Source organism: Saccoglossus kowalevskii, chromosome 11 (assembly GCF_978046115.1).
Source record: "Saccoglossus kowalevskii chromosome 11, keSacKowa6.1, whole genome shotgun sequence".
NCBI lineage: Eukaryota > Metazoa > Hemichordata > Enteropneusta > Harrimaniidae > Saccoglossus > Saccoglossus kowalevskii.
Window position 1 is genome coordinate 7,255,828 of NC_140651.1, and position 9,951 is coordinate 7,265,778.

Consider the following 9,951-nt stretch of genomic DNA (forward strand, 5'->3'; position numbering starts at 1 on the left):
AACTTAAAAAAATAGCTCCTAGACGTTTTGACCTTGTGTTTTGAAATTTTCACAAATGATTGACTATGTGTTTATCCTCAAAACGCAGTCGGGGCATTGTTTTTGGTTGAAAAGTGTTACAACAGTCGTACATCCAACTAGCCTGGACGCAATGAACCCGGGACCCGCCGTAGGCGGCAGTACTTTCATTCGAGGTCAATTTTGGATCACCAGGTCATTCCTAAACGCGTAATTAGGACTGAGTCGAGAATCAATTTTGGGTGCCAGAAATCATCCAAAGACGTTTATTTGGGTATAATTTGCGCTGTCAAGACAAAGTTCAGGCTAATAAAATAAGATTGACGACGTTTTCCCATGATAAAAAAGTGAATTATTTGTTGAAAAAGGCGGAGAAAAATTGATACGCAGAAATCGTGACGTTGACTCTACGCATGCAGTGCAGCGTCATGGAAATTGTCTACAGTACACGTACACGCATCTTTCGATGACGTGGTTATTTTGCCAGCCAGCCCAGGACGCCGTACAGAAATTGTACTAAGGTAAGAGCCTTTGCCCTTTTCCACAAATTTTAATATATTCTTAACAATTGCTTTACCTCTAAAACTCTGCACACCATGCTATGATCATTCAGTGTTTTGTACTAAACGACTCATCGCTTAGCAAAGCCAATTTTCAGGATTTATTGGCACATAATGTCATGAATCAGAGAAACTAATGACCAAAAATAAATATTGCATCGTATATAAATGATGACAGCGATTTGCTAGGCCTATGGCCTGTGAACTCGTATGATGTGTGTGCACGGTGCGACTAGTAACAATTACCTAACCTACCGGTCCTTCACGGCCACAGTTGTCGCGATGGATCTCAATAAAATAGCATCTAAAACCAATTAAGGCCGATATGTGTAAATACTTGTACATTAATAGTCTAGTCTATGCAACCAGCAATAATGACATGCAAGAATGGCATTGGCAAAATGATGACCTCGGATGTAGCCATGTCTAGGGGCATGGATATGATTTATAGTCTTTGCCCATTAATGTAATGTTATAATGTATATGAAGTATGTGATCATGATTAATCTTCATGATCATTTGTGACCACACCATTGATTATTCGGCATAGGCTACCACACACTATAATATTGAGCAGAAAGTCATGCAAGAAATTGCATTTGATTCACCATATTGGCATGGCTGGCTGTATTCATTCTTACTTTTTCATGATCATTGTTTGGCTCAATACAAGTTTCTTGTGATTTAGGCGGATTTTTGTCACATGCAAGAAACAGCAAGAGCTGCAATGTGTACATCAGGGGGCTTTTATCATGCTTGTGATGTTGCTACTGTAGGTAAATGGCCACAGCAGGAATGTACACAATCTGATTAAAATCTGATGTAGTGTACACGCTTTAATTATTTTGGCTATAAACTTATTTTAATTTTATTTTTTATTACTTTTGTTATTAATGCCCTTTTATTTTATTATTTTACTTTGATTTTGATTTTGTGATTTTTTTTAATTCCGCCCTACCTACATCTGAACCGATGCCTATGTAACGAGATTTCAACGAGACCCACTATCGACGATTTTAGTCAACGAATCACAGACCTCCTTTTATAGCGCACATGATGACGTCACCGAGCTGAGTCTGATGGCAAACACACTCAAATAAAATGGCGGAGTTTATCATTGTCAAATGCAACGAAAGTCATTTTTATGTTAATATTGTGGCTCGAATGGTTCGACTTTAGATCGTTATTTTGCATAGTTATTCTGGGAGTGACGATTTTGTTTCCACCGGTTCGACCGAACACCAGTGTTTTTTTCCAGTCGCCGGCCCTGGAGACGGGTGATGTTTTGTTGACGATCGGGCCAAAATCGTCTACGGTATTGAAGCCGTAGCTGTCAATATTCATCAAATTGTATCAACATTTTGTACATTACACAATAACACTTTATTAAAGTAAATGAGCTGATTTGGACTGGAATAAAATATTTTTTATTTGGAACACATCGCAATTGATCAGGAAATATTTTTTTGCTCCAATTTTCTGCGTCGATGCCGTGGGCCGGTGACCGCTATACAATTTAAAATCAGTTTACATTGTTTACTATAGCTGTTTACAGTGTTCTAATCATTACGATTTACTTTTTTTTGCTTCCATTCTAGATAATTATGCTCAGTGATGTAAAATTGAAGCGATGACTGAATGAACGAACCCTGGCTGGCGAAGATGTATCTGGAAGTGTACACATTTGTTGGAAGTGAAAAAAATATTCAATGAAATGACAAAAATTGTAAAATGCTGTGGAATTTCTTTTGCAAATAAAAATATACTAGCAATTTTCTATTAATGGTTTATTCAAGTGGGCAAAATATAAATGTACAGAAGAATTGCCCGTATACACTGAAAAGTAAGCAACCGACAGCCTGTTTAAAAGGGGGACTGTGATTGGCTGTTACTTACGCGAGATTTGAACGGGACTTACATAGGCGTCAGATCAGATGTAGATAGGGCGGAATTAAAAAAATCAAAATCAAAGTAAAATAATAAAATAAAAGGGCATTAATAACAAAAGTAATACAAAATAAAATTAAAACAAGTTTATAGCCAAAATAATTAAAGCCTGTACACTACATCAGATTTTAATCAGATTGGAATGTACATAACTGTCATTTATTAGGCAGAAACTGATAGGGGCCAATTCCTTGTGCTCACTACATACACATGTACATCAGTGAAGGTTTTTCTGTTGCCAGCTGCCATTTTTGAAATTGTGCCACCGATCAACAGTTCATGCCACTCACCTCAATCTTAAACAATGACATGTGTTGTCATTTGTTATTAATTTTATTTTTATGGAAATGAGTTACCTTTTTCTAAAATAAACAAAATTTGATAGTAATATCATCATGTAAAAAAAATTGTTTAAAATGATTGTATTTGATATAGACTGAACATGTTGGGGAAAAAATAAATCTAAAATAATAAAATATCTGCCTAACTACCCAATAGTTTTTACTCTAATACTGGAAACACCAAATTTGTTTTTCATTGGCCTCATTATGGTTTGAGATCTTTTTAATATGATCCACATAAATAATGAGGGATGAACTGGGATTCTGTACAAACAGGTCCATGCATTTACATTCTATGTTTCTGGTTTGATGTTGACTCATTTACAGCCCTGTCATTGGTGATGCAAGAAGTTTACTCCTTATAGCATGTGTGTGGGCTGTCTTATGCAAATCAACAATGCTGTTTTTGCACATGGTCAGTTCACTCCGGTTATATGTCAGATGACACATTACCATTGCCATGCGATAAATTCATTACTTTTACCGGTTCTATCAGTCTGATGGAATTGATATCATCATTGATAACTCTATGAAGTACAATTACATTCCATATAGTCTCTTTGCACCTACTTTATTTCTTATTCATTCTGAATGGACAGTTGGATGAACATACAATAGCCTAAAAGTAAGGGGGTATATTTGTACAACACCCTGTAACTTTGCATGATATGGGTCTATAATACTGTCTTGTAAACAGTTAACTACTGGTTTTGTACAGTTTATTGTTGCTGCACATATACTTATTGAAAACAACAAGATATAGTATTTTCGGCAATATGACTACTACCAAATTGGTCGGTGGTGATACCTATCATTTGGGTCTTCCGTCGACACTTATCTACTTTTGCACCATGAGTCGTTCCATGCACATCATACCAGATTTAATCATGACACTCCGTTTACAACACTAATTTACCTCATTATAATGTGCATAACCTGTGTTTTCATTGAGGGGATGCTTGAATGCACGGTAGTGCTTTCAGCATCCTCTCACTAGTTATTTACAATGTGCCTCAAGATTTAATTTATGGAAAGTCCAATCATATCCAAAGCATTTCGACAATGTTCTTCCTATTGAACATTCCTCTACTCAACACCTTACTCAAATCATTCATTACAATATATAATCCTTACCACTATTTTTTTTATTTTCTTCCAGGCGAGATAATTCAACCATCACCTGTATTGGTTCAACTTTTTACTTTATTCTTACTCGAATTTTTTTGTAAACTTGTTGTATATTGATGGTTAAGATAAAAAATAAAAACTTTATTTTTTCCTTGTTCATTACAGACGTTTATTCTATTCACACTATTTTTACATGGTTGTCTTCCATCTAGTCATGCTGAGTGATGTCTAATAGCAGCTGGCCAAATTACAATCGAGTGGTGGGTGGGTCACAGTCAAGTACAAATAAGCCATTCACTGCCAAACAACAAATATAATCATTCTTTCCGATCAAGTACTTTAACCCTCTTGATTCAAATGACATAACCAAAAGACGTAAGACATCACCTACTTCCTATAACACACAACACCATATTCACATAACTGTTCATACATGTATACCTTGTCACAGCAAAATCAATTACATAAATTTACCAACGGCTCCAGCAAATCATCTGCCCGTATTAACTATAGCCTCTTTTGTAATCCCTCTAATACTAATATTTTGTGTTTCAATTACATAATGTTAGTCCAAAAATGTCAGCTTCTATTATTTGAACACAATCCTATTATCAAGGTCACGTTTGTATTGCGCTGGTCCCACTAACTCTGGGTGTTAATTTATGCATAAACTTGAAGTAGTGAAATTTGAGATGCTGCCTTGCAAAATTGACAACTGGTAGACAGTTTTCAAGACGGCACTTTCTTAATCGTAAACAGATGTACCCATAAATCAATTTTGACAGGAAACAGACGCATGGTTTAGAATCGATTTTTTTTTAAATCACTTTTGACCAAAAAAGCACATTTTTGTGCATATTTCAAACTACAGTGTCTATAAAAAAAATACTAACAACATTTTAAAATTCATACAATAATCTTTCCGAAAATATATAGTTTTGTGGACAAGGGAGGTCATCTTGGTTTCTTAATTAACTAATTAAAATACCTGTCACGTAGACTGCATCTCCACCTTAAGGTAGCGAGAAGGTTTTGTGACGTTTTTAAATAAAACATTCTCTGTCTGTTGTCTCGTTCAGAACAGTAATTTAGGTTATATATATCAAAAGACTAAGTATAGAGGTGCAAGTTCGCACAAACTGGACAGACATTGTTTACATCATTATCACTTGACATAAAAAATGGCGAACCTTGTAAAAATGACTAAGTCCGCGATTGCGAGAGCACACTGCGGAATTTCCTGGTGAAATTTACGTCATGCATTGTCCGTAATCAAGTCCATTGAAATGCGTCTCCGATAATCAAAAGATCTATTATTCCGATTTCTATGCAGGTTTGTTTTTTTGTCCCCAAATTATTTCATACTTGGCACCTTTAACAGACTATTATTCTGTGACAAAGCATTTTCTTTAAAAACCCAGACATATTTCGCACCATCATTATCTTTTGAACGATAACTGCGAGTTTGAATGTCCTAGTCCGAACGCACTTGATTTAGCGGCGGTCCCAATGAGTCGTACTCGATCAAAACTTCAACTCGAGAAAAACGCGAAAAACAGTTTTGGTTAATAAAACACTGTAGATTTGCTGCATTATTATAAATATACACTAAAAATGGCCAAACATGTTAACCACTGATATCATAGAACTCATAAAGAGATAATGAATAATTTCAAGCTCGAGCGTGAAAAATGAAGAAAACTGCTGGCATTTGAGTCCGTACTCCAGGAACGTTCGGGTTTTCCATTGTTATGCAAACGAACAACGAGGGATAATCCTCTGACAAACATTACTGTCCCACTGTACACGCTGACAGTTTACAAACAAGATAATCCTTCAAGTGTCTCTGATAAGACATCTAAAAACGGTTTTCATGGTGAAACAAAATGGCCGATGTTTGAAAAAAAATTGCTGTGTCAGAGTGCGACACTGAGTGGCAGATTTTTCTTTGCCTCGTCTGTCAACGCTTTCTTTCTTTTCTTCGCCATTGCGTTAGAAAAAAAATGTATTAGTAAAATAGAATATTGACTTGGAAAATAAAACGATTTAAAAGAAAGTTGTGCAAAGTTACAGTACTCCTTTCGCACAACCTCCCGCCCGCTTCCGCTTTCCAATCACCTTTTTCTCTCGCTTTTGCGACCGCTTGTTGAATTCGACCGGACAATTTCCGCTTTGTTTTCGACCGCGCAAACCCCGAAATATCACCGCCCACCTGCTCGCTCGCGCGCATTTAAAATTCAGACTAACAGAATAATTTCCGAGGTTCACATTGTCTTATAATTGTCTTTCTGGTTTTTATAGATGTTGAACAGCTGACAAAAGTTCAAATACTTTTTGTTTTAACTGTATATAATTATATGCACGCAACCTGACCCTTTGACCTCGATTTGGCTTGGACTGAATATTTTATTTTAAACAATATTCTGACGTGAAATACAAAATGTATTTCAACACAAGTACGACATGGTTGTCTGGGGTTTCTTTCCTGATTGTTGAGTCTTCGCGATGTGTTTTGTATAATTATTGTTGTTTTCCCCGATGCTGAAGGACCGTAAAGCTAAATGGCAGTTACATGCATGAGCTGAGTGAAAGAAAATATTTCTAAGCCTAAAATAAAACCTAATATTACACCTCTTTGTGTATTTGTTAATTTTACATATGTTTGTCATGACAGTATGTTTGTAAATATCTATAAAAATCTCGTCTTTCGTTGATAATTTCGATTGTTTGTTTGGAATGTCGATCCCCGTTGGTTTCTCCATACTGAGTTTAGGAAGGGCGTCGATCAACACCGTGACAATCAGCCGAGAGAAGACAAACATTGACCGTAATTCATGGGGATCATGTCCGTAATTTGTGGGCTGAAACCCCAAATAATTAATCAAGTATTATTATTTTAATATATATTTTATTTTACATCGCAAAACTAAACCATGCCCAAAAACAGAGCTAGAGTTGTTCGCGGTGAAACAACCGCATTGAAGACGATGCAACTTCAACTAGCCATTTCTTACCTTGAAATAAAAAAAATAAAAATTCGAAGAGCATCGAGGAAAATATTAATAATCATCCTTATCAATCGCTTGCTTTATTTTATTCGAATCCATGAAATTCACGATTTATTTTAACATTGTTGGCAACTTCCGCACTAAAAAAGATTGAAAATGTGGGTGTTGTTATTTTGCAAAGTCCTGTTGATAATACGGACAAATATGGTTCTGTGACCCAGGTCGTGCTCCGATCAGGTGACTCTCAGCCAATCAATGATGTTGTAGCAAAGCATATTTGACGCTAATTGAAGGGTCGTCGTACAATCCAATCACCGGCGTCGATTCACATAGTTTTTGTGCTGTGACAGGCTTCAAAATTATTCGCTGAAAAACATATATTTTGACAAACTGATGGAACTTGACCTTAGTTCAAAAAGAAAATACTAGGCTAAGATACATTAGAGTTCACGCGAATCAGTTTTCTCTGCAAGTTGTGAAATAAAGTAAACCAGAGTAGCGTCGATGATTTTCAGCCCTGAAGGACTTCCGTGTGAATCCTGAGTTTTGAATTGTTCATCGACTGGCCACCAAATAGTTATGGCTATAACTAAATTTGACACGTTTTTCTTTAAGCCCAATAAATTATTCATACATGTCAAGCTCTGTTCGATTTTTTCAGGGCATGTGGCCGTTTTTAGTCGAAAATATTTTTTGTGGGAACACTTTTGCGGTACGTATACGGTATAGACCGAGCTCATTCAATGATCGTGACTTAATTTTAAAAATTTAATGTCAAACTTTACCAGACGTGGACCGATGTGGATTCGGTATCGTTATTTTTGGAATTAATCACTAACATTTCCTCGTTTCTCTGCTCTGTCAAAAGGAGTTACCTAGGCGTTTTTCATGTAACTGTCTCATTAAAATAAAAAAAAATATTACATCTAGAACAAGCACCCAAAACACGTAACAAGAGGTTCCAGTTCAGTTGCTTTCACGATACAAGTGCTATACAACTACTAGATTTGAAGTGTCGTACAGAATTAAATAATAGTTAATACTAGTTGTATGTTCACACTTTACTATCAAAACCACCATTTCGACCACCCATGAGCCAGTTTTCAGTGTTTGGGCGAGCGGTCAATGTTTTCAATGAGCGAGCGAGCGAAAAACAAAAACGCGATTAAAATGCGGTCGGTTTCCGGTCGGACAAGACCGCGTGGTCGGAAATTAAGCGATAAGCGGTCGATGTAAAAGCGGAAGGTTGGGCGAAATGAGTACTGTATGACCATGTTTCTCCGACCATGGATCTAAAATTTTAAATCTATGCTCCGACGAAGTCTCGACTGACAATAATGCTGACAATGGACGTTAGATAAACACGCATTGTTTGCAACTGGAAGCTTATCACCCGTTATATCAGAATCGTCAACAACAGAGTATACAGATAAGATGTTATCATTTAAACCCTTTCAAAGATAAACATTATGCAAATATCCACGAAACGCCAGTTGCAGTCTTTTCTGCTAGTGTTTTAAAACACTAATTTGAGCAACGTTATTTCGCAATTTCGTTCTTTTGTAAACCTGGGGTGATGTATCAAGGTCTAAAGTAACCGTTTTATCAATTTTTGAAAAATCAAGAAAAAAGTGAAAATTTCCCTTAAGGTAGCGAGAAGGTTTTGTGACGTTTTTAAATAAAACATTCTCTGTCTGTTGTCTCGTTCAGAACAGTAATTTAGGTTATATATATCAAAAGACTAAGTATAGAGGTGCAAGTTCGCACAAACTGGACAGACATTGTTTACATCATTATCACTTGACATAAAAAATGGCGAACCTTGTAAAAATGACTAAGTCCGCGATTGCGAGAGCACACTGCGGAATTTCCTGGTGAAATTTACGTCATGCATTGTCCGTAATCAAGTCCATTGAAATGCGTCTCCGATAATCAAAAGATCTATTATTCCGATTTCTATGCAGGTTTGTTTTTTTGTCCCCAAATTATTTCATACTTGGCACCATTAACAGACTATTATTCTGTGACAAAGCATTTTCTTTAAAAACCCAGACATATTTCGCACCATCATTATCTTTTGAACGATAACTGCGAGTTTGAATGTCCTAGTCCGAACGCACTTGATTTAGCGGCGGTCCCAATGAGTCGTACTCGATCAAAACTTCAACTCGAGAAAAACGCGAAAAACAGTTTTGGTTAATAAAACACTGTAGATTTGCTGCATTATTATAAATATACACTAAAAATGGCCAAACATGTTAACCACTGAAATCATAGAACTCATAAAGAGATAATGAATAATTTCAAGCTCGAGCGTGAAAAATGAAGAAAACTGCTGGCATTTGAGTCCGTACTCCAGGAACGTTCGGGTTTTCCATTGTTATGCAAACGAACAACGAGGGATAATCCTCTGACAAACATTACTGTCCCACTGTACACGCTGACAGTTTACAAACAAGATAATCCTTCAAGTGTCTCTGATAAGACATCTAAAAACGGTTTTCATGGTGAAACAAAATGGCCGATGTTTGAAAAAAAATTGCTGTGTCAGAGTGCGACACTGAGTGGCAGATTTTTCTTTGCCTCGTCTGTCAACGCTTTCTTTCTTTTCTTCGCCATTGCGTTAGAAAAAAAATGTATTAGTAAAATAGAATATTGACTTGGAAAATAAAACGATTTAAAAGAAAGTTGTGCAAAGTTACAGTACTCCTTTCGCACAACCTCCCGCCCGCTTCCGCTTTCCAATCACCTTTTTCTCTCGCTTTTGCGACCGCTTGTTGAATTCGACCGGACAATTTCCGCTTTGTTTTCGACCGCGCAAACCCCGAAATATCACCGCCCACCTGCTCGCTCGCGCGCATTTAAAATTCAGACTAACAGAATAATTTCCGAGGTTCACATTGTCTTATAATTGTCTTTCTGGTTTTTATAGATGTTGAACAGCTGACA

At 36.5% G+C, this 9,951-nt stretch overlaps 1 long non-coding RNA gene across 1 annotated transcript; it reads left to right on the top strand.

Annotated features, from left to right (window-relative positions):
* The first annotated feature begins 487 nt into the window (after window positions 1-487).
* LOC146736145 (uncharacterized) lies at window positions 488-4,153 on the top strand. The gene is made up of 2 exons (XR_014930893.1): window positions 488-539; window positions 4,026-4,153. It is a non-coding gene; the product is annotated as an uncharacterized LOC146736145 (long non-coding RNA).
* Window positions 4,154-9,951: the final 5,798 nt, after the last annotated feature.